The sequence below is a fragment of the Calliopsis andreniformis genome, chromosome 4, assembly GCF_051401765.1.
Source record: "Calliopsis andreniformis isolate RMS-2024a chromosome 4, iyCalAndr_principal, whole genome shotgun sequence".
NCBI lineage: Eukaryota > Metazoa > Arthropoda > Insecta > Hymenoptera > Andrenidae > Calliopsis > Calliopsis andreniformis.
In genome coordinates, this window is record NC_135065.1 from 7,128,157 (window position 1) to 7,152,715 (window position 24,559).

The 24,559-nt window shown below is 40.0% G+C and overlaps 1 protein-coding gene across 1 annotated transcript in view; it reads right to left on the reverse strand.

Annotated features, from left to right (window-relative positions):
- Dscam3 (Down syndrome cell adhesion molecule 3) overlaps positions 1–24,126 on the reverse strand; it is a 125,262-nt gene extending 101,136 nt beyond the window's left edge. Inside the window, exon 1 of the mRNA XM_076376710.1 lies at positions 24,074–24,126. The gene's annotated coding sequence lies outside the window, so the exon portion shown is untranslated. The remainder of the gene's footprint in view (positions 1–24,073) is intronic.
- Between the last annotated feature and the right edge of the window lie 433 nt (positions 24,127–24,559).

The window sequence follows — 24,559 nt, forward strand, 5'->3', positions numbered from 1 at the left end:
AACGGTGTTCCGTGGCGTGTTAATCGATAAAGTTCGGGTTTTTGCATGGCGGCGTTTGTTCCCACGTAAATTGAAAATTCGTAGGCTCTTTAACAAACGAGCGTCGAGTTGCCGATTACGAGAGGGACACCCGGAAACGAATGTCTGACCGAATGGGAATAATCGACTCCGTCTCTGTCGTCGCGCTCGTGAATGGGTAGTAATGGTCGCATTGGCACGCAAAATTAAAACTGTCGATCGAATCGTGCAGCGAGCGTGGACATGTTTCCCCGAATATTTTCAACCTCGGATTCGCTCGACGAGATATCGGCTCGTTCGACAAACAGCGACGCGAGTCAACCTTTTGTCAGACGGTGTAATTCGAATATAACTTTGTCGTCGTGATTACGGAGGCACTCGTGGAATATCGAGTCGGTCCTATCAGACGTCGATAGCACTCGAACGGTGCTTGTTTCGTTCCTGCCTGCGCCACGTCGCGTCATCGAACGACATCGTGATGAATCGTTGCTTGAAACGACTGCAAGATTGGAACCCACTGTATCATTTAACTTGTTTTATTTGGGCTTGGAGAATTTCATTGTATCTCGATGCTTTTTTCGATTAACGAGACTTAAGTGTCAGGGGAAAATGGAAGAAGGAGTGTGTACGAGTCTCCTCAAACTCGATTTGAACTACTTGAAATTTTATACTGCAGACGTACTTGAGGATTAAAATAAATCAAACCACCTAGAAAATTTGAAATTTTATAAATTTAGAGATTTCAATGTATGAAAATTTATAAATTTCAAAATTTTTAAATCTAGAAACTTGAAAATTCTATAATTAAAAAATGTCAATGCTAGAAAATATACAACTTTTTACCAATCAATATTTTTATCAATATTTTTACTCTTAAAGAAATATCTACATACACTACTCAAATATAATAAAAAATATAAATCCATATCTACTAATGATGAGTAGTTCCAGCCATAAATAAACTGGAGTCCATGATTTTCCCGACTTTTTGTCCTCATCCTTCATCCTGAAGCTCATATATACGTGTTACGAAGATCACGGTGATCTATATACAAAGAAGTCTATATATACCACAGGAAATGCCCTTTTGCAGCCTATCCGCGCGTGTCGCCAGACGCGGGAAACTCCTTAAGGCTAATTCCCTGAGCCGCTGAATTATCGCGCGGATTTTGTGCTGAGAAATGGCTCAGCGTCGTTTTCTTACTCGGCTCAACCAACCGCCATCCGTTTCACAACGTCTGCAGTGTTTATGGATTGCTGGTGCTTCTGTCGGCATTCCAGATTCACTGATTCTAATTATGACAACTGTTTTTTCCTTACAAACCAGAATAAAAAATTAAGAATTTCATTACAAGACTCAATCTTTTTTTCTTGGATCACATAGCAGATTACTATGGAAATTATCTTCACAAAAATTACTTGGTGTTCTACTTTGTGGCTACATAAATAATAATTTATAGAATTTTGTTTCTATAGTCAGTCCACAAAATATTTTCACCTATTTTTACTTTAGATCATTGATGACGTCGATCAATTCTCTCTTTAATTCCTCGAGTATATAAGTATCAGAGAAGACAAGTCTGCGCCAGTATTATCAATTTAAAAGGATAATCTAAAGCTCAGGAAAGCATCCCAATCGATTGTTGGTGAAATGAAAAACGAAGAGAGACACTCAGTTCTAACGAATTGATTGTAAAATTTGAATACCGCTGGTCGACAGAGCGGGCTAGGCTGACAAACAGTGTGAAGATGTTATCGAGTTTAAACGCAAAGCCCTTAGCCGAGTGAAAATTAACGATCCTGTTCGTGTTCCTGCCACGAAACACCGCGTCGCACAAAAGCACCCTCTAGACTGAGCGTTGTTTATGCGCTCGGCCACGATAATAAAATGAAAAACGAGACGAAAGCAGGACTCGCGGGACAAAGGGCTCTGAAGGATTCCTTTGACTCGTTCGACCGCTTCCTACCCCATCTGCTATCATGTAATAAATGTTTTTATATCCTCCGCGCCTTTGTTATCGGGAGCTTCGACTTTCGTTCCTTTCCTCGCGTTGCGGAGAATTCCGATTGTTATTGATGCGAATAGTTTCAAGCTAGGAACTGGTGAAGTGAAACTCGCAAGGGAAACAGTTGTGGGGGTGGAAGTTTTTGGAAGTTGCAGGTGAACATTCTAGATTGTTATGGGCGAACACTCTGGAATGGAAGCCATTTTTCGTGGGAATAAATGCGAGTGTGTCTCGAAGAGAAAACGCGGGAGAGGATAAAGGAAACTGTAGTTGTGGATATTGTAGTTCTTGTGATGGACATTTAAAGTTGGATAGAATACGGTGGAATGAATTGTGGATATTTCAGTAACTTCTTGATTCTCTCTGTGGTTTAAAATTATAAGTTTCTGTTTCAGAGCAAGACTTGTCTGATCACTACAATACTTTGCAGATTTGTTTACATGCTTTTAATTGACGCATATGAAATGTAAAAGATAGACAGGTCAAACTTAACTCCTGATAGGGTTTTTAAGTGTAACACTTAATAAGGACAGAAATAAAGTAAGTAGTATAGCCTCGAATATGACGCGACCTCTTCCCAGTAGTATAACCACGTCAATTGTCAGACAATCAGAAACTGTAATAATACGATACATCTAAGAATATATATTAGAATATATTTAAAGTCTGAGGATCTTAATTGAATAAATCACCCTCTATTCCCCACTGTTTACCGCATCCCTCGCCACTCTCCCAAAAGAAATTTCCCTCCCTCTGAAAAATCGAAATAGTGAGTCAATTTCTCGATACACATGATTACCCACCACTCAGCTGAGCATCCCGAGCTCCGCCGAGAACCGAGTCTCATCATCCTGGAAAGGATCTTCGTTATCGTTCTCCAATTGCCTAATTCTCGGAAACGATCCCCTTGGTGCACGGTCGAGGCGAGGAGCCCGCGATCCCTTATTCCCCGCACGCTTAACCCTTTCGCGATCGATCGACACCGAGAGAGGGCAAAAACGAGATAAAAGGAGAAGAAGCAGATACGGAGCAGGAAATAGAAGGAAGGAAGCTGGGCGGTGGGGTTGGGCTGGGAGGGGGATGGGTGGTAAGAAACGACAGCGGGTTTTGGAAGGACTTCGAAGGGGCGAGAGGGACAGCTGTGGGAGAGGGAGGGGACGGGGGTGAAAGGAGGATGTGCTGTCGTTCTGAAAGGATAGATTGTTAAGCTACGGCTGAATGGGAACGTCTCCTTTTTACCTCTCGTTCGGCCTTTTCTTTCGCTCGTCTCGCAGCCGACTTTTCGATTTTCTACGTCGTCGCGAAGAAAGGATATTGTTCAGCCGGCAGGAGCAAGCCAGGAGACGTTCAGAGTAGGGGGTGCACAGGGGGGCAGAGAGAAGAAGGACGACGCTCGTTGTCGCTACGAGGATTTTTCATCAGCGTTTGCCCGGCGAAAGTGCTGATTAGCGGGTACGTCGATGAAATTCTTTCCTGCCTGGTTCGGGCTTCTGATGGAAGAGGACCCCGCAGCCAGGACCCTGAACGCGTATTTCAATTGTTCTGATGCGGCGGCTGCAGACCCTCTGCGCTGTGAAGTCGTAACGAGGACGAGAGTTACGTTGCTTCGTTGGATATCTTGCTGGTAGATGTTTCTTAGACGTCTGACCATATACGTGGATATACTACTTGCTGGTGCCCGATTATAGGGGAGGTTACACTACCTATCAAGTGTATAAGTGAAGGCATGGGTAAATGGGTTCTGCAGTTTGATGGATGTCAAGCTATAGACGAGGGTACACTACTTACTGGGCGCCTGACTATACGCTGACTTATTCTACTTATATAACAAGACAAACACTGAGAACCACTTTCTGAATTGACGCTTTGTGTTATTACCTTTTCTAAGCTGAAATGGTGGTCAATAATAGTTTAACAGATGCAAAAAATGAATAGAGAAAAGTGTACCACAATTTTACAACCAGGAACTATATATAGAATATAAAAAATATGCAAAGTATAGGGATACTTCAGAATAAACGAAGATTATTAATATAAATGACAATATCTCTTACAAAACTAATTACATGTAAGTTACTCTAAAACTAATTACATACACAAATGTCAATTTCAAACTTTCTTTTGCTCACCACTGTGCTCCTGAGAATTTTCTATCTGACAGAATATTGTAAGAAAATGAGAATCGTTCGCTCGTCACTCCAAAGAGTCTTCTTGCAGGAAGACAGACGTACCGACAGATCGTTTGAGCAGGTTTAATTTCCGGTCGTATAAGTGTCGAGCGATGGGGGGCGAGGAAGAGACAACGATTCGAGTCGAGAAACGAGGAAGATGGTCGACTGGGACTTGAACATGGTGGGGGTTGAAAAGTAAACCACACGACGACGTCCCTTGTTACCTGGTCCTTGTAGGAATGGAATCTTTTATGCGGTCGAAATGCAATCAACTTGCATCGTATACGCCACACACGGATGTAACATTGAAATATCGCCAGGAGATAACGTTCTGAGCATGCTCGTCGAGGAGAACCATGTTTGCCAAATCACGATTCGGTCGATGCTATTTTCGAGCGAAATTATTAGGGGCGTGAGGCTTAAATGGAATGATAGTTTAATATTTGATTGGGCGCTTGTTGTTAGATACCAATGGCACAGGTCTGCACGAGGAATGGAATGAATCGTTTTGAAGATAAATCTTCGTTACATTTAAAAAACCAAAAAATGATAATCCCCAACGAATCATATATCTTTCGCAAAATGCAACTGTAAAAAATAAATTTGGAGGCAAATTTATGGCCGCGCAACGTAACAAAAATTAATCGCCCAGTCTCGCGAGAGAGAACAATAAACAATGTCAACAGGGTCTCATGTAAAAGTGCTTCGCGGCTATTTTACAAACCCAAAACGATACAAAATGACTGCTACAGGAGGGACGATCATAAATCAAGGGAAGATCAAGCGTGGTCACTGACCAACGAGAGAGAACGCAGCACGTCAAAAATTGAGAAACTTTTTGGATAACAGTAACATAGACAAAAATAAAATACAACAAAGCAGGGTGTTTCGGGACAAGTTTCGAACACTTTGACGAATTGTTTGACGGGACGTTTTGACTAAAAAATATCGCGTCTTTGGAATGAATGCTGTTCGAAAATCCCCTTTTTGGTTTCATGGAATATGAATCTTTCTTTCCCTCGCTGCTTCATGGAACATAAATTTCTTTCTCGGACTCTTCTCGCAAATTCAAGATTAGAGGAACGATTTTCCCCTCGAGATAGCCCAGACGAGACACGGCAGACTGTTAAGGAAACGTTTCTCCATTCTCCCGACTTTCGGCCAACATACTTTAGGATCAGTAAAGTTCGCCAAGGAACCGTGACCGTTCCATTAGCCAAGAAATTCAATTATCCCGTCAGGATATCCCTCGATAATCGAGCTTTCGCCCTCTGTCGTGTGTTCTATTAACGAACTTCTCGGATAGGGGAAGAATGCACAGGACAGTCGAAGCTGATAAGATACGAATGAAACAATGCAAATGTGACTCACTAGAGACCAAACCACCCTTCCTGGTGCACTTGAATGTTGCAATTCGAGATAGTTTACTCGTGGCTGAAACAAGAAGTTTTATCTGAGAAATCTTCGCCATTTCTGACGAGTCTGCAGTTTAATTTGAATTTTCAGAAAAACAGGGTTTTTAATAAATCGAAAATTAAAAAAGATGTTTATTTTATAATTAGCCTAAGTATAGCAAATTAGAAATTTCAGCAGAAGATAAACATACCTATGCATATGGAGATTTAGTAGCTACTAAAACTTGAAATAAATGATTGTCTCTAGAAATTTGAGTGAAGAGTGCTTGAGGTGTCAGACAAAAGAGTCTGTTTATACGATTGCTGTTTCTCTGAGCATCACACTTCAATTTCACCCCTTTCATACTCAAGTCACAATACTAACTAGTCATTGCTCCACATTCTAACCATCAATTCTTCATTTTCTTTGAATAACATTCCCCTAAAGCCAGAATCCAGGAAAATATAATACCAACCACAAAACATTACTCCCAAATTAAAATAATAGTCACTTCACATAAAACACACTTTCAAGTTCATTTTTCTGCTCTCGAACGCCTTTCGCGAGACTTCCTTACCCAAGCGTTCGCCCCGAGAGAAAAGCTCGCGATTCAAAAGATTAAGCAACGATAATTAACCGAACAAAGAGAACAATACTTTCCATTCACCTATCCGACGTGTTTCACACTTCCCCGGCGTCAAAGCAGTCGCAGACACAATCACGCTGGCCATTCAACATCGACTACAAACAATATGATTTCTGTTATAATTAAGCGGCGCATAATGGCGTAACCAGGAGACCGTAGAGAAAGTCGTTTTAATTGCGGAATCTTAGCCAGCTTTTCTTTGCCCGCCTCGCGCGAACAATAGCCCCAAGCGCGTTTCAAAATTCATCCCCCTCCCCGTTCCTGCACCCTCCTCCGACAGGCTTTTTAGCGACAGGGAAACAAAAGCATGTCTGAGGAGCGCTCGTTTCGAGGGCTAAACGTTCCGCGAAACAGGATAATAGTCGCAGGCTTGTACACACTACAAACATCCGTTTCCTGAAAGACGCTCGCTCGCGAATGCATGGTAAGCCTCTCGAAGTGGTCGGACGATAATCGGCAAAGGACAAGCGAAGCCTCGTTTGATCCCGAACTCTCGACGAGGCGCACGGAAACGAGACGATTTATGAGTGTTTGTCGTCGTGCAGTCACTCTCCTGGGTAAAGGAAAACGACCGAAAGAGGACGAGTGTTTTCCCTCGGTCGCGGCTTAAACTGCAAAAATCGAGGGACTCTGAGGAGGATGGCTGCCTTTGAGCGGCTCTTTCCCCTTTGCGTGGACCTTCGACGAGGATTACCGTGCGCGTCGAACCGATGCTTTCAGGAATGTACTGATGGGTACTGATGTTTAAGTGATCTTTCGATAGGGGAATTATAGTTTCTGTTTGGGTTTTGTTTGCTGGATTTTGTAGTTACTTTTTGTTGTTATTGTTTTTGTAGTTACCGTCAAGGACCCACTTCCTGATCAGAACGCAATTCCTGATGAGTTTATCTTCTTGATGGGACATAATTTAAGTGACCTGAATTATGATTTAATTATTAATATCTAAATTAAATTAAATCGAAGACGATACATATATTTATATGAATAAAAAACAATTTTTTGGATTTAGTTAATTCTTTTGTGAATGCGTTAGGTAAACAATGCTTCTTACTTTTAAGTGATCATGAACTGAGTCCTTGACGATATGAGCATTTTCAAAAACTTATATGTAGTATTACAAAATAGAATTTACGTTCTTGATAGAACAAAATAAAATGCATGTTCATAGTATAGAATTAAATTCCAAAGTTTTAAACATAAATATCTGAAAAAGAGAAATATTCGACTCACATTGCTTTACTTCATAATTTTCACTAAAGAAAACAAATATTTTTCCCATAAGATCTCAAACTATAATTATTCTCAAAAACTACTAGACTGAAAGATAATTTAACACAGAGTATTAGAATAGTGAAAAATCATTAGAATCTGTAGGGAAAATCGAACCTTGAGCTTCTCAGTCATGGTCTGACCAATAACGAGGATCGTTCGATGAAGGGACTTTCACCCTCGGCATTTACTGAGATTATTGAACTATTGTGCGAAGCTGTGGGTTTGATATTAGCTGAGAATGCAAAAACCAAGAGGAAGGGAGGGGCGAAAGATGCGAATAGCGTATCGGTGATTGGAAATGCCCTTTGTGTTTAGGTTTCCAGAGTTCTGATGATGGAATCGCAAGGTAGGGAACAGATGATGACGGAGGAAACAATACGCCCCATTGTTGATCATACACCCCCATTGTTGTGTTTAGATGTGATTCACCGCAAACGATTTTCTGCTGTCGTGGAACTGTGAAAATCAATGCTTACAATTGTCTTTGTTCCCTCCTCTGTTCAAATTATGTAATTATGGAATATTAACGAAGCTGGCTGAATGGAAAGCAACGCTATCGTGAGTTCCAAAAGAGTCCGAGGGGCAGTCAGACACCACCAAAATCAAAAATAATTTTTCGAGGGGCTCTACATTACACTCTACACTCTTTGTGCTCTGCTCAATACGAAAAACAAATATTTACTTTAATAGACAGAAATTTCCAGTTTCTATTCTGCAACAAAACTTCAATAATTAAAACACAAACAGAAAATGGCGACACTAATCAAACAATTTTATCACTGAAGCTACTTCAACCTTTCCTGAAACACTAAATTTCTTTTTTAAAAGCTTTAAAAAATTTTCCATCCGGAATTTTCTATTCGATCATCCATCACTAGTACACGACAGTACCCAACAATAGATCTCGAATAATCCCTCAGCATGCAAAGAGTTAAACCCTAAAAGCACGAAGGACGAATTCACGAACGTCCATTTCACCCTCAGGGCCACAGGAAGCGTCACACAGACCCTTAAATCTCCCCCAAACAATAAGCCAAAAATTATCGCAGAATGGATATCATAGACGGTTTTTCGCATTGTATCAGCGAGGATCGTAGTTCCGTTCGGCTGGTGGCCAGCTCGCTAATGGAAGGATCAAAATTCATTCGAAATTTCGCCCAGGCTGATACGTTGCCGCGCAATGAATAGGACATAAATTTCAACCCCCACCCTCACTCACACGTCCCCATTCGCACGGTTTACTGCGCTCGTATACGTCCCTGTGCCCGTGACATTTTCCGCGATGGCGACAGTAACACGCCGCGAGACTAGGGCAGAAATGGACGGCGGTGGGAGCTCGCGAGAATTCACGTTCTTCCGTTTCCGCGAAGAAGCGAGGCGCGCGTCGTTTTTTTCCCTTCGATAAATCGCGCCGCTCGCGCGGAGAAATATTTCCAGGCGGGTCACAGTTATTTTCGCAGCAAGTGGTTTGCACCCCGAGCGACAACGGGGCGGCTTGTCCTCCCCGCTTCCTGTCTAAATTGCGCGTGTTTACGGCAGCCCTGTTTGCACTACCGCTTAATCGTTTGTTATGTTAATGTTTAATCGTTCTACACTGCAAACGTCACGTGTTATTTGTTCGAGTAAGAAGTGGGGATCTGTTTCACGTTTTAATAAAATTGAAAAGGGTTGGTAAATTATACTGCATAGAAAAGTTTTGGGCGGAAACTGAGCAACTTTGACTCATGATAATTTCATGAAAAGTTTGTAGGGTCAATTTGATACTAAATACAGTACAAGATGTCAGAAGTATAATACAATTATTTGTAAGAATCATACAAAAATACACTTATTTCGTGTATCTAGTATACGAAAATTAAAAAGAAGTAAAGTGTATAATATTCAAAGTGCGTTTTTTTATATACTCCCTTCCCAAAACTGGTTTGCGATAGAAATTCTATCATGGATCAAAATGACTCTACATTCGTCTTCTGGAACCATTTGAAACTAATCACCTTCCGACGGTTGAAGCCTGAAATTTTTACTCTAAGATCTTGTACCACAATTTTCAGTCTAATGCACCCATATCACTGTAATCTTTTAAAAATCTAAGGACCTGTTTATCGCAGTAAAAATTACAAGGTTTGATAGAATGCTAACATTTTTTTCGGAAATTACATTTACAATTACACAAAACTGCAACCTTCCCTTTTAATTTAAAAAAGAGAGTAAGTCTCTACGATTTTTTTCGCAGAGTTACAATACTTTAAAGTAACCCTTGCATTTGTGTCATGTAACGCTGGCATGAGCAGTACCCGATGTGCTGTAAAAATGCAAGGGCTACTTTAAAGTGCTGTAACTTTGTGAAAAAAAATCGCAGCGAGTTACTCTTTTTTTTAAATTACAGAGGAAGGTTCAAATTTTATGTAACTGTGACCGTCATTCCCGAAAAAAATTTTGTTAAGTCCATACCAAATGTCAAATTTCGCAATTTTCCATTTGTAAACATGCCTCCAAATTTAAGGAGGTACAGTAATAAAAGTGAATTAAACTTAAAATTGAGACATAATATCTCAAAGCACAGATTTCAAATTTTACTTTTAAAAAAAATCGTGATCCTATGATAATTTTTCGCGGAATTATCGTCAATCGAAGTTGAACAATATTTACCAAAAATTTTTCTATTCTATGTTTTTGAGCTGTATATTTTTACTAGTTAGAAATATTTTTATTTATACTAGCATATATTTGCATCTATTTCCAGTGAGCACGTGGAAATAAAAAATATCAATTTTTGTATCGCTTATTATACACACTATTTGAAGTAAAATTTTCAAAAGAGCAAGTTCAAACGAAAGATCATATTCATTAAACTTCTTAAGAGACATTTTCTGATCTCCTTAACAAGGATTACTTCAGAAATGTCTCCTGCATTTTCCTTTGTGAGATAATACACCCGAGCTCAGTCCGCAAAACAATACGAGTGCCTAGTAATACTGTCCACATACTCAAACATTCAATTAAGCTGAAGATGTTCAAGCAATCCAGGCTCTCATTAAACCATGTTCGCCTAATTGAACCACCTCTGCAATATTCAAGCTCATTCCGCGATGCTATCGCTCCAATTTCTCTCATTTTTACAACCGCCGAGCTGAGATAGTCCTTTTTTTATTTCGTGGCCGCTAGGCCATCACGTGTAGTAGCGTATCCGCAGTAGCCTGCCTCGGATGACCATTAACAGAGTCTCCCAGTCCATCGAAAATTCATGTTTCCATTACCAGCTTCGAACGCCTATCGACGTATCAGCGGGAGGAAAAAGAGAGAGGGTCGAGATCCCGCCAAGACGAGGGGAGAGGGAGCAAGAAAGACGACGAACAAGCCTGGATCGCGCGTTTCATCTGGGCCGGTGTACTAAAATTTATGTTCACCGCGGCAGTAACCCGTTTTATCAGAAACGAGAAAAACCGCGCGCGATATTTTATATCTTTTTACGAGATGGGGGTTGCTCGTTTTCCGTCTGGCGTCGTTAACACAGCGGGGCGTCCCCGTATCGCGAGACACGACACTTCGGAGGCGAAAGTAAGGCGTCTTTACGCTAACGTCCCGAAGAAACTCGCCATTGCTGTGAGAATTGCTATCGAGGGGCTTCGACTTTGCAGAAGTTTGCAGAATTCCAAGTCTAAATCTGACAACCATGCCACAATTTTTAGAATCGAGACACAGTGAAGACAGTTCCATAATGCACCAAATTATATCAATTGAGCAGCTCAGATGTCATGCTGATCAAATTCATTTAAGCCATAAAATAAAAAGTAGAGAAAAATTGAACTCTCGCTTAACGTAGCAGCAGTTTGTGGGTCATCAAAGGTGTACACTGATTCCCTCATAAAGGATGTATTCACGTATCCCGATTTCGTGCAACATCGTCGCCATGTGCGTCGATAACGCTCGCGAGGACCACGTTTCGCTGATATGAAACGCGTTCGCAGCGATCCCTGGTGCATACACCGGATGCCTGGTTAAATACTCGTGGAACGCGTTCATTTACCACGTTAGCCAGCGAAAGTATCGGTCATCGTTGCAACAGGACCTCACACGCGCCAGCCAGTGTACTATGCCCTCAAAGGGCGACGGTTTGTAGGCCTGGTTGCGTGTACAGCCGACGAGAGATTGCTTGAACAGAATACTCGACTGGTTCGACACACGCTTCCATCGTAATTCAGAGAATACTCCTGTCATCAAACGTGGGTCGAGATACTGTGTCACTGGCAGAATAGTTGTGGACATGGCCCACCTAAAATTACTGACTCGTTGCTACGTTTAAGGCTGCTTGTGAAGGGTCTCGCGAATTATTGTATTGGACAAGGCTGGAGGATACAGTGCGAGTAATAAGCTTGTGGGGGAAGATTCCCTTCTTTCTTATGTTCTTTTGATAGTGACTGTATGAAGCTTATAGGAAGTGAGATCCTCAGAAGCTAGACTGATGAACTTTGTAGGTCCAAGTAAAAAATTTGACGAAGTTTAATTTATCACTTATTTTGTAACATAACTCGAGACAATATCGAGTAAGTAATGAATTCAATCTTTTTAGATTTTTTACTTAGACCACTTTCATAATTACAGACACATTGATTAAAAACAGAGAATATTGAATATTTGCAAATTTACTGTAGAGAGTACGAAAACATTATTTTTAATGCACTAAAACAATTTGACTAGTGTATTAATAAAGTGGCTCAGTTTGGTCTTCAAAAAACTCAAACAACAGTGTTTCGCAATAATTACAAGGCAATTCCCTATTAATAGAATACCTAAACAAGTTCAAAGTCACTGTGCACTCATGGACTCCCAATATTGAAATTAGAGTCGCAGAGAGAATTTCCCAGAAAAAAGGAACTGGATGGGCAACGAGACCTCAGAGTCCAGCGCCACATCCACAGGCGTTATCAGTCTGCCACATTCACGCATCATTAATGTATCGTCACGAAACAGTGTCGTAGGTAGCGGTGCAACGAACAAACATCAGTTGGTAGGACAGTAAACAGAGTGGTAGCAGCAGCAGATGCAGTCGCATCAGGGGATCGATGGCGGCCTGCACCGGACTCTCGGCGTGCATTTGCGGCGTGACGCCGCGTCGCTGTGTCGCTACGTAATGAATAGGACATAAATCCAGCGGCCTCCTGCCGCGAGGCGAGCTTCCACCCAGCTATCTCTATACTCGCGCGAGCTTGGCGGCGTGTGGGTGGATGGATGCGCGATATCCGCCGAGCGCGAAACGGAAAAGCAGCGTTCTTCGCTCGTATTCCCCTGTTTCACGCGGCGACACACTGCGAGGCGGGGGGTCCATAAATGACTGCGCCATCCTTGCTCGAATTTGCTACCATTCAGGGGGATCGATCTGCTGATGGGATTGAGGTGGCTCGATTGCCTGATTCTTTTGTGGATCAGCCCCTGCGCTCTTCGCGAGCGAGACAATCTTTTCGGGAGATCTCTTGTTATTTCTTATTTGATTGGTAACTACATTTGTGGCTAAGTTCTTTTGGAAATGATAAAGTTAGGTATTTGTTTATTATTTTTTAGCGATTTTTGTAGACATCTAGGAACTCTGATTTCTGAAATCATTTTTGTATGGAAATCGGCAGTTGTTCAATTTCGAGGAATGAATTTATTTGACTCTCAACTAGGGACACTTAATTTTAGATATAGAGTTGGGTAAAACTTGTGTAGGTATTGTTAGTAAATATTTATAAAATTAATACGATGTTAACTGAAATGTAGAAACTATGTAGTATAATATATATTCTCAAATTTCATTATAATATCCTTCATATTTAAATGAGAGCAATAATAAAAATGCTTATGTCATATGGAGTCTACCAGATTCCATGTCAATATTCAAGAATTAAGGTAAGGTAATGTAAAATTAAATTTAAAAGATTCTTGTTTTCAAAGAAATATTGAACAATCTAGAAATGAATATGAAAATGGATGATTTGTTAAGCAAGAAACAGATGCTTTTCATGAATCTGAATGAATCTGGAGGACCTCCTGAGTTACACCACAATGTACACCACTTCTGGCAATGTTGGCAACGATCTACTGAGGAACTTTTACCGCGCGTTAGAAACTCTTCCATCTTAGCTAAGAACGACAGGAGCTGAGTGTGTGTTATCGGGATATCGGATCACTCGATACCAAAGAATCGATAGCATTGTGCCCTTACTCACTAGTTTTCGAAGAACAGTATTAGTAGCTTCAAGAAAAGATTAGTAGATTCAGGAAAAGAAGTTCTCTGGCGAGTTTATTAAGATTTGCGAACTTTCTCCCTCGTAAACACATTAAGAACCGTTATCAATTACACAATGTTCAATTTTATGCGTTTTGACCAAGCGAGGGAATGCTCGTTCTTCTTTGACTTCAGGAAACTTCAATTATTCATAAATGAAAAAATCGAGAATAGATTAAATTTAGTTACAGTATTGAATCTATAATTTCTATGTTTAAAATTTGGTCAGAAACTGATCGATGGTGGTATTTGAGCATGACTGCTCCCTATCAGTATTCTTTCATTCATCTGTCGATTTTATTCCTTCATTAATAATTGAATTTTCCTGAAGTGGAAGAAGAACGAGCACTCGTTCGCTTGGTCTAATCGCGCCACTATATAAAAGAGAATAAAACAGACTCCAAGTCTATTCTTATACCATAAATTCTGTGAAAATAATTAGGCAATATTCAATAAAAAATATTCAGTAGAAATTCGGAGAACTGTAACATTAAGTCCTGAAACTTCCCAAGAAGATTCAAATCTCTCATATGGCCATTTCTCTTCCCTCGTCGAAACATATACAAGCAAAAGGCAGGAAGCACATCCCAGCCAGGGTCGGTTGGGATTAAAAACCGTTCCCGATATCGTGCACGTAAATTTCGTGAGCGGGTCAGTCGCGAAAGCATCGACATTTAAATTCACCGCGGGAATGTCGGCCAATTCGCGCCTGGATCGAGTTTCTTTCCCCATATTCCCTCCCGGAAACTGTAAACGAACTCGAAAAAGCGAACACGTCCGCCGATCCCGGAAGCGTCGTTTCTCTTTGAGGGAACGTACGCGGTACTTGCGCGTCGATACACCAAAAAAGAGGAAACGCGAAGGGGTGAGTCTTTCGGTTTCCCTTTTCTTCCCCTCGTTCCCTTTTTTTTTTTTCTTCATCGAAAAGCGGCCTTTGATCGAGCACGCTGTCGAACATTAGGAGCAACATGGCCGAGCGACGTCCTCTTTTCTACTCTTTTTTAATGCGTTATCTAGCCGAGGCAACGGCGTACGATGAATAATTTACAGGCTGAAAGGTTTTCGGGCAAACATCCGAGGCTGCGTCGATTTAAAATTCCGATTGACCGGTCCAGCCCGCCCTGAAAATCGCCCGCGAGACCCTTCCAGACCCGTGGAAATATCCGGCCGCTTCCGATCGTCGCGACTGATCACCCTCCTTCTTGCAAACATCATGAACTCGTTCGGAATTTAAATCGTCCTGCTCGAGCCGAGTGAACTGACTACGGTGGAAAATATCTGTTATGGGAGGTCGGGGAAATGGAGGGGAGCTATGATCATACACACTGAAGATGTTATTGGGCAATTCTCCATCATTTGCGTATTTATTGAGTGGCTACGTAGTTACGATTATGTTATAAGAGGCCATAAGTTAAGGCATGCAAGAGAAAACTAGATTTTGAGGAAAATTATTTGAAATTTGAAAATTGAATAAAATTCAATATTTGAACATTTGGATGCTGGATACTTTAACCCCTTGCACTCCGTTGTCCCTTCTAAGGGGCAAAATGAATGGAAAATGAGAACCTTGGAGTGCAAAGGGTTAATATTTCAATGCATGGAATCTTGAATGTTAGGATATTTAAAATTTTGAAAATTTGAGTTTTTGTATTTGGATATTTGAAAGTTTTTAAATTTGGGAGATTAATCGCCATCTTTTCTAAGTTCTCTATAACATCGATTTCGTGAGATATTAAATAAAGAGAAACTAGGTATCAGTATAAATCGTATACTAGTTCCTGCAAGAGATACGGAATGAGTATCTATAAACTGAATTCCACTTGAACATAACAAGGGAGGATCTTCTGTACAGTCAATTGAAGATAATAGTATACCATTACGTCTGGAAGAAAATTGCTAACATTGAATTGTAGTACGTACCACAGATGAAATTTAAAACTCCTAACCCAGAACAAAGTAAATTGAAAATTACTGAAAAATGAATCTACGATTTTTCCATAAATTTTCCATCTGCATTATCCTCCTCTTCTATTTAACTTTAAATAGTACCGAAAACAATCGAGCACAATCATTATTATTACGTTCCATTGTACATTCCAGAGGACCACTTAACTCGACCTCCTTCCAAGCCCTCATATCGTTTCGTTCGAAATTATGGTTAACTACTCTCTCATTTCGCGGAATAAATTCCATTAAACCAACCAATGATGGTTCCACTGTCCTCCAGTATCCTTTAAAAACGAACCTCGATTATATCGATCGAATGGCGAACGACAATTTGATAGCCGTAGGTAAAAAGAAGGTAACGAGCTTAAAAGCAACAAACGAGAAAGAAAACGTTCCCCTGGAAACGGTGTTTTTCGCTCGATGCGCAATTCTCTGTCGATGGGATCGAGCGCAATCGAATTTTCGACGTTCCTTGACCCTCTCACGTTAGAGAGATTAACGACGTCCCCACCTTCTAGCTTTTTCCCTTACGGTAATTTATATTTATGAAGGCAACTTTTGTATTTATGATCGGGACTCGTGAACCTGAGAAAATTACATCCACCGGTACATTGAAAGTTCCCAGCAAAAAGGTGCTTACCATGCAAATGGCAGACTAGTGTTTTAAACTGCTCCTTTGAAAGATACAATCTTCCGGAAAGAGATGTCCTCCTCTCTTGCTGCGACCTTTCATGGACATAAATCTCCTTTATGAGTTCTCTTTGTTTGTGAAAAAAGTCCTTCGTAAATAATATATACTTTCCTGAAGAGGACGTCTCGACGTTAAATAGAAGTATTAAGAAGATAATTAAAGACTGAAGAAGACAATGTATTGCTTGAAGAACATCGCAAATATTGATCAAAAAAGGGGAATATAAACCTCCCTAAAAAATGACAATTTTTCTCCTCATAAAACGCCATGTGTCAACACCTCAAAATAAATTACCAACACCCTAAAGAACCCACAGTCTTCATTATCTAAGAATAAATCAAGGTTCCAGAAGCATGTAGCCATTGTCACCGACGTCCAGATATTCAGATAATCAGATACACGAGTACAGAAGGGCCTAATCCATGCAATTACTATTCGCCAGCGATAAATAGCCGTACACCAGGGAGATAAGCATCTAAATACCTAGTGTCGTGGGCACCCTCGATCACCTCGCCCCCAATGTAGCGACGATTAGCTCCCCATAGGGCAGGCCTCGTGCATGGTGTAACGCAATATAAACACCTTATGATTGCCCTTGGGGGATTTCATGCCCTAACCAACGATAAGCTCGGTCTATTTATAGGAGACGTGCTTATTCAGGAGGGTGAAACGTGTAAAGGGTCGTACAACACTGCAACTCGCGGGTTTCGACGAGGGACAAGCGTCCCAGAGACGATTTAATGCGATTGGTGACATATGATCGAACGAAACGCTTCGGTGGAACAGGTGGCATTGTGCCAGTGATGGGCCAAGTGACCCCGAAAAGTGCAGGGCTGTCTGTGATAGAACGTTCCTTAACTACTTGCTTTAAATGACGAGCTGTGGAGATGATTTCTGAGATATCTGTATCCAGTTTCTTTTACTGTTTCGGTTATTTGGATAATAATAATTAGTAGTTATTTATTTTTAATATTTCATTCGTCATTTAATAGTATACTTATTAAACTTTGTATTTTTGGAATGGACTTCGTATTAATTTTGAAATAGCAAAATGAAATCATGGCGATTATAAAAATTTCTGTTTATCTTGGAGTTCTGTAATGAAAACATACTAACTCTCAAAAAAGTGTATTACAAATTAGAAATAAGTAAAGGACTGATTCAAATATCAGGCACTCGAGAAGTAGCGGAAAAAATTGCAGTGGAATGCAACTTGTTAGCAAGTCGAGTATCAGTCAGCCACGAATTTTTGCAACGACCAATTCGCGGGACCTCAGTTGCAGGGGGCAGAAAATGACGAATTAAAATTTCACGGTTCCGTCGGGGAAGAGGCCAAAATAAAATGTTTTCGGTTTGTTACGCCGAGAAATTTCCATTGTGGGTTTACGCAATTACAAACTCCCCGACTCTGTTCCCCGTTTTTTGCGAACTTAATTACGCAGAGAAAACAGTCTCGCTTGCAGTGCGAAAAATCGAGTTCTAAGAGTTCTGCAAGTTCATTCCTGGAGCCCACGACCCTGCTTCCTCGGTCGAAGTCTTTTATTCTACTCTAATGTTCCCTTTCTTATTCTGTCGATCATATTCTAATATGTATGCATATGCTAAATAGCTGTATCATTATTTTAAAGTATTTTAATGCTGACCCAATTTAAGTACAAAAAGAAATTCAACTCTTATTTGGATTTTTATAGCTTCTAGAATTTCGTATAAATGTATATAACAATGAATAATTAATGTGACGTTTCCTTGGCAAGGAAGGATAAACAAATTTTCTTCTCAAGAAGGATAATCGAATATTGCAAATTTACTCCCTAAAATTCTACTAATTTTTTCCTGCTAGGTTTCAATACTCCACGAAAAACTAATCGCAAATAATAAAATTACGAGCTAAACTTCTTACTGTGCCTAAGAGATTGTCACTGAAGGTTCCCTTCTCCTCTTAACGAAGGAAAGAAAGGAAAAACTAACATCCCTCTCGCGAATATGGTACAAAGGAACCGGAGTAAAATAAGCGACAGGCCATTCAAACGGGAGCAGACGCTCGAAAAGCGACGAAGGCCACTTTCAAGAAACTGTGCCGAAAAAAAAAGGCAGCACGAAGTTTGTCCGTAACGTGGCCGCGTCTCTCCAACCCTCCCCGACCCCCGTCCCAACCCCTTGTCGAGTGCTTTCCGTAAATGAGAGTACCACCCATTGTCTTCTCGTTGCTGTTCCTAAACTGTGTCAGAGCATTACCAGGGCTGTGCAATCGCGGATTTCCCTTAATCGTCGCTGAAATTGCGCGCGAATGCAAACTACACGGGTGTACACGATTAAAAACAGCTTCAGAGACTGAACAGGAAGTCGAGAAGTAAGTGTATCGTGTTACCTGCTTGTTTCTGGTAAATAGATTCCACTGAAAGATAATGAACAGAGAATCATGGAACGCAGTTGTTCATATTTCACGTGTATTTAGGTATTGAAATAGTTACTTCGATCCGTTTATGTTTTAATACCAGTGTAGGTATTATTTTAATTTAGGTGTTTCATTTTGAAGAGTCAGGTAGACCTAGTTATTTGGAGAATCAAAATATGATTTTATAGATTTTTAGGATAAAAGTAAGAATAATCAATTTTAACTAAATTGCTCTTTTCAAAGCTAATTTAGTTAATGTGGCTATATTAGATACATAGTCTACTCAACTATGGAAAAAGGTAGTAACTGCAGAAAAATGTGATATTAAGTTTTTTGCATCGTATAATTTTGAGTACTTAGCACTAATATATTTTATTTAAATACTGCTTTTCTCCACAATTGGGCAATACCGTGGATCCTAAATTTTAGAAATCCTCTTAGAAAAGTTTTCTGGAGGACAAGCACTTTCCCTTCCTCGGCCTGCAGCCAAGTAGAAATGTCACTTTGAGAAAAAATTGAATCAAGGGGGTGAGACAGTAGAAGCTTTACCCTTTCAAATAATCCCAAGCTCAGTGCTGTACGATTTTTTCACAAAGTTACAGATTTCAAAATTGAAACTGAAGATTTCAAAAATTCGAAAATAGGAACATTTGAAAATTTAAATCTTTGAAAGTTCCAAATTTTGGAGCTAACGATTTTCTATAGCTACATGTGCAACATTTCTAATACTCTCCCAAAATAATCCAAAACAAGCTGCTATAGCAAGGTGTGAAGCGTGGCCAAAAAAGAAGGGGAGAAGAAATAAAAACAGGAAGCTCGCAATCGGGGATCGACGCGGATTCTGCCTCGAATTCTTCGATGTTCCGCGCGTGTTTGCCGTGGCAGCGGGCGTAGGACGAACGTGGAGAGGTATTTGGCCCGATGAAAGGCCCTTTCAGGCTGAGACAAAAGCGCCGCTGGGTTTCCCACGCGATCGATCCGCGCCTATGGACAGACGGAGCCGATGAGCGGACTAATTCGAGAAGCAGTTCTCGAATCGGCGTGTCGCGACGCGCTGAAAACCGATGCGTCGACCGCGACTGCCAAAGGAGGAACGTATTCGAGGTGACTCGAGCGTGAGGTCAGGGAAACGAGAGATCCAGAGGGCCTCTTCTGGTTGAGCTTTCCCTGCCGCCTCCAGTGTCTGACGCTCCATGGTTCTAGGAGGCGATCGACACCTTTTGGGATAATCGAGGTCTATTATCGATAATAAATTGACCCCCTGAATTTTTATTTTTGTTACAGAAAGGTTTCGAAAATTCGAAATTTGTTTTACAAACAAATATTTCGATTATTAAGGTCTATTCGAATAAATGCTCAACTTATTTTTGACAAAAATTCACGAAGAAAACGGTTTTCAAATTTATTCTCGATCTCACTGCGTCCTTTAGTTAGTCACAATTTTTCGAAACACCTTCAATATTTAATACCTACACTACCTATTTAATTGTTGTCCAAAGCTGACTATAATTTTCCTAATTTCTAGATAAGTGACAAGTAGATAGACAGCTAGGACTTGGAGGCACCTTTCTCTCGAAGTTTTAAACGTAATCAAATAACCATTCTGGCATATCTCCAATATTACTGAGATCGATAGTCATGAAAAACAGACATTCAGTTCTCACGAATTTACAGGTATTCAACATTTTAAACATATCTACTTCAAGCTTTCTTTAAAATTGATTTAAAATAAAGTCTGTTCAACAGAGGTAGTCCGTTTATAATAAACACTATCGAATCTGCGATTTAACAAATTCACATTCGAAAACGAACACCGTTCCATCATGAGAAGCCAGAGGGAAAAAAGGAGCCTTATTACGAGCTGAAATCGTTAGCGTGTTTCCAGCCGTGGGAAATATAAATTACCGAGTTGAAAGTGGATAAAATGGCCAGCCCGAATCGATGTCACTTAAAATTGGAAACGTCGAAACGCGGCGTGTTATACTCGGCAAATCGCTCGAATTAACCGCGACCCGAAGCGTCACTTCAAAGATCCTCGAGCGACGCCCTATGACGAACTTCGAGGCAACCGTCGAGCGAGAAAAGTTCATCTTTCTTCGTTAAATTAGAACGAACTTCTCGATTTAAAGCTGGGTCAAGTAATATCAGAGCGTTCGAAATAGATCGTACCCGAGAGGCGATATTTTCTGAAACAATTGGGTTTACGATAAACAGGTCTGAGAAATTGGAAGATAAAATGAAATTTTAGTCGCGAGAATGGGAAATAATGGAAGCCAGGTGTCGAAAACGAATGAAGTCGTCAACGAGGGTAATGTTAACACTCGCCACAGAAATCGTAAAAATATATCGAAGATAGAAGAATACATGGAAGGTTGTTCCTCGAAATATCCACGTCTTTGGTGACCCAGATTTGACCCCACGAGCTGTTGGGGTAAACCGAGGACACGAGGAGCGAGTATTGCATATGCCGCGATCCCGCAAAGGGGCCTAATTCCCGTGTTAAATTTTTCCTTGGTACGCGATCGTAAACCGGATGGACGAACGTTTTCCCGCTAATTACGCGTACGGAAATACACATAGCCGCAGGTGGATGGCTCACGTAGATCAAAGGTTGCTCTAACAATGACTAGTGGAGCCCGACCTCTGTCCCCTTGTCCTTTAACCAGGCTTTCGACCTCGGTATTCCTGGCGACCTCGGCATTATTGGTCCCAACGGACCTGTATGTACGGTGCTGAACAAATTATCGTACAAAAATTTTGTGGATGAGGGAAAATTAATATTTTTCCTGTATATAGAACATTTTCGAGACTTAGTGTAGCGTATTGAGCATGGTCTATTATATTTAGAGGAAAATAGTCAATTATTGATATTTTTGGTAAAAATAAATAAAGAATAAAAATATTTGTGGATTCTGCGACTAGAAAACTTGAGAATTTTAATAAAGATTAATTTTTTAACAAGAATCTAATAGAATTGTTGGTAATGCTAAGTGAGATATGGGTTATTCAAGATGACCTGATTAAGTAGTGTAGACCCAGTATGTGGTCAGACGCGTAGCGTTACACTTGCTGTATTATACCTACCATTATTGTATCACCTAATTGTATCACCTAAATTCTTTTGTAAATTATCTGTTGTATGAAAAAGTATTGCAAATGAAAATTTGTTGGTATCGAAAGTAGCATACTCTCGATAAAACATAACTTTCGTTTGAAACACTCTTATCACTCAACAAATAATCTACAAAAAAATCGGATGATATAATTACATGACTGTAAAACAAATTTCTACTTAGGTTCCATTTCTTCACCTGCATCCATAAAAATATAAATTGGTGTAAAAAATCGAATTTTAAAATTACCACTAATTACTAAACATCCCGTCTACACTCACAAAAATTGTTTTAGTATTCAGGAAATATATAACCAGAATCCCTTAACCTCGGCAAATCAATAATTAATTCCTTTGGTTCATCGTGACAGACATTCACAGCTATCGAATTCAGAAACGTACATACATATGCGGCGCACTCGTGGCTATGTGCATACATGGCGGTACATAGGTGGTCAGGTGAAAGGGCTTGGTGTATCGCAGTGTATGGATGTCCAATGGGCAAATACACGCTAGGCCGAGCACGAAGGCACCAGAAACTGTCGTGTCATTACTCTGTCGCGAGTCTCCGTGCAACGGCCTCGTGAACGGGATCGTGAACGGCATCCCACGTCGTTATCGAAAGGGCGTGGTGGTGGCCTTGTGATCGATTTTAATGCTATCCGATCAATGACAGACCGATACGTGTTTTCGATAACGAAGTACGACCGTTCGTTTGTTATTAGAGATACGCTGGCGATAAAATTTGTTTGATTTCACCCGTCGATGTTTGCTCGACCGTTTACGGTAATAACGCGACGATGATTGTTTCCGAGGGAGAGGGGTGTGAACTCACCGTGATACCAAGCAAACGTGATATTAATCTAATTTTTTGTTATTACTGTGAACGCGACACGACATCAGCTATTGTTTAACGTAACGTATTTTTTGGTGATTCAGACAATACGAGTACTATACGTTTGTGAAAAATTGTACTATTTGAAAATATACAAATTTGAAGATTTGAAGATTTGAAAATTTGAAAATTTGAAGATTTGAAAATTTGAAAATTTGAAAATTTGAAAATTTGAAAATTTGAAAGTTTGAAAGTTTGAAAGTTTGAAAATTTGAAAATTTGTACTTTTGTACATCACCAGAATCAAATGAAAGATTAAATATTCAGGTTTTATTAATTACTTATTTAAATTTAATTTCAGCCTTTTATTATTATAGATACTTAGCCCCTACATAACTGAAATGCATAATAAATCGTATACTATCCTAAAAGCAAATATGTGTATCCTATTTTCAATGAGTTATACCACGAACATCTAGCACTAATCGTATATTAGAATATTGCGTCTGAATATTGCAATATTTTACTACTGAAAGTATTGAAATATAGAATAATGATAACATTTGATCCACAGTAAAATATTCATTGCTGAATCGATTATTGCTTTGTAAATAAAAACACGTGTATTATTTTTGCAAACAACACCCAGTACCACTGAAAATCAATGCAAAATTTTCTTATTGACAATATAATTAAACACTGGTTGCACGATTGTTGACTTAACTATAATTTCAATTATACCGCTTCGTGTCCATCGAACCATTTTAATTACCTGTACAACAACAAAACTGTTTACTCTCTGTTAAAATATACAAAACAGTGTAAGTACACAGAACGAAACTGTTTATTAACTGAAACAATTTTCAAATATTAATATTGATATACTATGAAGTAGTTGAGTAACGTTGAAGTGTCCAATAGACTAGTGTCGCGTCACGTTCGATTATCGAAACCGTGTAAATTTAATAGTATGTGTATTTAATTGGTGAATCATATTGATTGATAATAACTTAAAAGCGTTCGTACACCCCCGCGAACATTGCACTGCGCTGTATAACGAATTGACCTTAAACACGCGACTAATTTCAGACGATCCATTAAATTCATTCGTTATTGGTAATTCGGTCGGAACGAGTTTCGAAATGCAAACCGCAATTTACAACTGGCGAATCACCGATAATGTTGATTATCGATTACAATTGAATTATTACCCAGTTCCTGATCCTCCTCGATGTCATGCGATTATTTAAGGTCCCTCGATCAAGTCGAAAATTAGATAAAAATATAAAAAGCGACAGAAATATAAACGTTGAGACTCACGTCAGAGAACTTTGATCAATCGGGCCTGACCATCGGGTTAACCGCCGAACTGCAACTCCCACGCTGAAACAGAAATGAAACACAGTTTGTTATTAATATGTCATGTAAGGGTAACTAATAATTAAGAGGTGACTATTTCTAGCAAAAGTTCCGTTTATCAAGGTATGTGTTCTCTCGTGAATCATGAACAACTAACTTCGTACTGAGAAAGCTCGCCTTTTTAAACCCAACAGTGGAAGGCGTTTCAAGCTGAGGTGGAAGCAGAAAACTGATTGGTCAAACTAACTTCTCCTTATCGTGAATGTTAAAGCAAGGAGAGGTGGAAAAATATCGTATTTTCTAAATTGCAGTCTGATCAGGCGGACAAGGGTGTCTGGCAGAGCACTTCACATCTGGCGGCTCAATTCTTTTCAATTTCAAGTCAATTTTCTAAAACTGAAATATAGTATACCGTATTCCGCTACAAACATTATCAGAAGAAGCGGT